The sequence below is a fragment of the Alligator sinensis genome, unplaced genomic scaffold (genome assembly GCF_000455745.1).
Source record: "Alligator sinensis unplaced genomic scaffold, ASM45574v1 scaffold727_1, whole genome shotgun sequence".
NCBI lineage: Eukaryota > Metazoa > Chordata > Crocodylia > Alligatoridae > Alligator > Alligator sinensis.
In genome coordinates, this window is record NW_005842981.1 from 46,287 (window position 1) to 51,342 (window position 5,056).

Consider the following 5,056-nt stretch of genomic DNA (forward strand, 5'->3'; position numbering starts at 1 on the left):
AAGAAGAGAAGAGCAGGTCAGGAGGGAGAAATGAAGAATGAAACAGTGATTGAAGTAAAGAGGAAAACTAGTGGGTGGAATAAGCCTGACCTATAAAGAGAAGGAAGAAGGGAGGAAGTGAGAGATTGAGCAGCAGGTAATTTTTTACTGAGAATAAGAGCAGTAGTAACAGGAAAAGGATATCAGAGAAATCAGACAATGAAGAGAGATACATTTATAGAAAAAAAAATTGTTTGAAGTCTTGGATGTTAAAACAGAACATTTGAATAGCCTGGTTGCCTTTCCTAACTGGAAGTCTTGGGAAATTTTGTATTGGAGCCAAAAAGGTTATGAGGATTTTTGGAAGATGTATGTAGAAGGAGGTAAAAGAGTAGAACTTAAGAGGATTCATAGATTGTAAGGCCAGAAGGGACCTTGGAAGATCATTGGGTCCAGCCCCCTGGACCAAGCAGGAAAGATAACTGGGGGTCAAGTGATCCCAGCAAGGTGACTGTCTAGTCTCCTCTTGAAGATTTCCAGGGTAGGTGATTGCACCACCTCTGGAGGGGGGGCTTTTTCTATAGTCTGGACACCCTGACTGTAAAGAAATTTTTCCTAATGTTGACCCTGAATTGATCTTCCAGGAGTTTGTGGACATTAGTCCTGGTTTTCCCCCTGGGTGCCTTGGTGAACAGTTGCTCACTGAGCCTTTGATGTACTCCCCTAGTGTAACAGTAAGCAGCTACCAGGTCCCCTCTCAGCCTTTTTTTCCTCATGCTGAAGAGTCCCAGATCCCTCAGCCTTTCCTCATATGGTTTGCCTTTTAAGACTCTGATCATACAGATGGCTCTTCTTTGGAATCTCTCAAGCTTGTCCATGCCCTTGTTAAAGTGTGGTGCCCAGAACTGAACCATTCTTCCATTCATCACTTTGTATCTTCAAGTTTTTCTTTCACAGGGAAGATTAGAGTCAATGGCATCAAGTAGCAGCACAGAATACTTGTAAAGTGGTAGAAAAGTAAAATTTAAATGGAAAAGCATGACTTTGTGTATCAGGGGTGTACTTGGTAGCCGTGTTGGTCTGAGACAAAAAGACATACAAAAAACTAGAACTCTTGGTTCCAAAATGATACCTTTTATTAGACCAACTGGAAAATGGCAAGAAACATGATATCTTTTATTAGACCAACTGGAAAATGGCAAGAAAATGTTTCTTGCCATTTTCCAGTTGGTCTAATAAAAGGTATCATTTTGGAACCAAGAGTTCTAGTTTTTTGTATGACTTTGTGTATTGCACCTATGTCAGAAGTGTGTTACTGAGAATGAGGTGAGAGAAGATTATGCCAATATTGAGGAGAGTAAATGTGAACATAATGCTTATGAGAGTGTGGAATTTCATGAGAGGGATCATAAGCATTTTTTAAAAAGTTGGGGATGGGGACCATCACGGTGGGCAGGGTCAGATGTAAACAAAATGGCTGGAGTCGCAATTTTGCTCAAGAGTGAGGAAGTGGAAGTGTGGCAAGTGTAAGTGAATGTGAAATGGAGACTGCAATGGCTGCTGCTGGAGTTTAAGAAGAAGTGTTAAAGATTTTTAATATATAGGCACTGGCTAAAAGAGAAGGAAGGATTGCTTGGTTGAAGAAATTAGACATATATGTAGGTGGAAGTAGGCAGCAAATTCTGGTGGGGGATTTCAATTGTATTTTCAAGGAAGGGAATAGGAGAGGGGTGGAGGGGAGGGGGAACTAGACTGCTTGTCAAAAAATACTGATTAATGTAATAAAAGAAGAAGGTTTAAAGAATGTATGGGGCCAGTAAAAAGGTGATTACAAGGATGGAATTGAATGAGAGACAGGTGTCGAAGATTGATTTTTTTTTTTTTTTGTATGCATGTCAAATGGGCTAGAGATTGGAAAGAAGGAAGCCATAGATGTGACCCTCAGTGATCATCAGATGCTGAGAATGGAAGTGAGTTTAGAAAAAATCAAAGGTAGGGGGAAAGGGATGTACAAGTTAAATGCTCAATTATTACAAGATGAGGAGGTCTGTCAAGAATATGCAGAAGTGTATAAAGGATGGAGGACTCTGAAGAGATACTACAAAAGCATTTGGGAGTGGTGGACTATGGTAAAAAGAAGAACAAGTGAATTTTTTTCAGAAACGTTGGTTGAAGAGAGGCAAAGGAAAGGGTGAAAGAGCTAGAAAGACTTCAGGCAAGGAAGCAGGAATTATTAAAGGAGGCAGTAAGAAGAGTATGAGTGAAAGAAGAACTTGAAGATACAAAGTGATGGACGGAAGAATGGTTTAAAAAGAAAATGGATGAGAAAATATTTCTGACCAAAGAGCCTTAGGTGAATAACAGGGAAGGATAGTGTAAGTATTTTTCAGCAAAATTGAGGAAAAGAAGGAAGGAACTGAAAGCAATGAGAACTGAAGAAGGAATCCAAAAAGAAGAGAGTGAAAAGATATTCGATGTGGTGGTGGAGTAGTAGTATACATTGCTGTACAAAAGAAGAGGAGTGGATGGTAGAAATATAAAGGTGTTCCTTGAGGGCATAAAGGAAGGGCTAGAATAGGGGTGGGCAGTTATTTCCAGAAGAGGGCCGCTTAGGCAAGGTTTGGTGAGCTGACAGGTGTCCTGCCCCGGTCACCGTCTTGGGACAGGAAGTCCTACCCCTAACCCCTGATCTTTGGCACCAGAAGTCTCTTGCCTTGCCCCCTGGAAATCCTCCTTTTGGGAGGAGGGGTTGCCATCTTAGAATCAGAAAAAAACAAATCATATACTAAAAGTCAAACACCTATTATACCATACTTTCATTTTATTACAAAATATATTTTTTTCATGATTTGTTTGTGTATTGTATACCAAGGTGATTGCATAATAACTCAAAAATAAATTCATAGTCTTTTCTATTGTGTGTCAGGAGGGTATTTGTCTGTGTGTGTGTGGTGGGGGGGTGTATGGTGTGTTTGTTTATGGTGGGGATTTATGGTGGGGTGCGGAGGTTTTTAGGCTGGGGTATTGATGTGTGTGTGGCAGGAGTGTGGGGGATTTTGTGAGGGGGTGTGGCTGGGGAGGGGGGGCATGAAGTATGTTGGGGGGGTGGGTGTGGGTGTGTGGCTTTGGAACACACTGTCCTCTCCTGCAGTCAACACCGGCAACACTGGGGGGGGTGTGTGTGTGTGTGTGAGATTTATAGGGTGTGAGGGAAGGTGGGATGGGTGTGGGAACCTCCCCCTACTCCCTCCATGGTGCAGCAGCTGGCAGGGGTGCTGGCGCCTAGCTATGGTAAGCAGTTCACATCACAGCAAAGAGCTCAGTCCCCCACTAGGCCATTTGTTTCCCTGGTACTCCCCACACTCACAGGACACAGGAGGGAAGCCCCAGGAGTTGGAGTCAGATGTTTTCCCCACGCCAACCCACTCTAGTACCTGGGGCTTCCGTCCTGTGCCCCACAAGTGCAGGAAGCATCGGGGAAACAAGAGGCCTGGCCAGGGCTGTGCTACTTGCAGCACTGGCTAGAGCCAGGAGCCAGGCAAACACACTGAGCAAAGAGCCCACTCCCTCCCCTCCCCTGCTGCTGCTTCCCCCACTGCCTGCCAGGGCTGCGCACCATGGGGGGAGTGTGGGTAGGGTCCCCATACTCCTCCCCCTCACACCCACACCCTGCCCAGCCGAGCTCTGTGCTGCTGCCCAGGGGTGTGGGCTCTGTGCTGAAGCCAGCTCCAGGCCCATGCTCCACACTCCCACCCACCTGCAGCCCTGCCCACACCCCAGCTTTTCTACCTGATGCCCAGAGGGAGTGGGATGCTGGGGAAGCCTGCAGCAGCAGCCCCACCCCATGCTAGCAGGGACAGCTTTTCTGCACCCTAGTGTGGGAGTGAGGCATATGTTGGGGGTGGTTGTAGGCACCTTGCCTCAACCCTCGCTGGCAGAAGGGCTGGGTAGGGCAAAATTCATTGGGGGGTGCTGTGGGCTGGATGAAAGTGCCTGGTGGGCTGGATCCATCCTGTAGGCTATATTTCACCTGCCCCATACTAGAAGATGGAAAGACAAAAAAAAAAATAGAGGAGAAGTTAAGTATTAGAAAGTTGGAGGACAATGTAAAACCTTGTGAGAGAGGGAACATCCTGGGAAGAGAGAAACTGCCGATGGAATTCTATGAAAAATTTTGGCAATGGTTGGGGACAGATACAATAGAAACACAGGGAAATTATGGAGGGTGGGAAGATAGGAGAGGATTTTGCAGAAGGTGTAATTTTGATATGCAAGAAGAGAAAGGAAGATGTATTAGGAACCTGGAGGCCCATAAGCCTTTTAAATGTAGACTACAAGCTGATGACAAAACTACTGGCCAAAAGAATGTATGACTGTTTAGCAGATGCGATACAAGAGGAACAAACATATGTCATTCCTGAGAGGAGGATATACCAGACCCTATGGTTAATGAGAGATGTCATATTGGATGTGTAAGAGAGGAAAAGAATATGGTAATAATGAATCTAGACCTGTAAAAAGCTCATGATAAGGTTGAACATGATTTCCTGTTTGAAGTATCGTGGAGGTTGGGGTATCTGGTGAAGATAATTGGATGGGTTAAAGTGCTATACAGTAAAACAAGAAGTAGAGTACTGGTAAATGGTTACTTGAGCAAAACATTCCCATACAAACAGGGGTAAGATAGGGATGCCCGTTGTCCCCTTATCTTTTTGCATGGGTGATGGGGCCATTGGCACAAAGAATTTGTGGTGAGACACTGATAAGTGGTGTGAAGATCCCAGGAGGAGAAGGTCAATGTAAATTATATGTGGACAATGTGAACATAGTGGCTCAGGACAATGTATCAATTGAGAGGGTATTGAAGTATACTGAAGACTATGGTGAAATTAAATAAGATGAAAAGTATATTGATACGTGTGAGGAATTGAAAGAATTTACAGAAGGCTACAGGTCAGGCTACAGGTAGTAGAGGGTGTAATAAAGATCTTGAGAATCCCAGTGTGTACCAAAGGGACAGGAACAAAGGGAGAAATTAGAGATAAGAGTAAAGTAGATAATGGGATGGTGGAGTGGT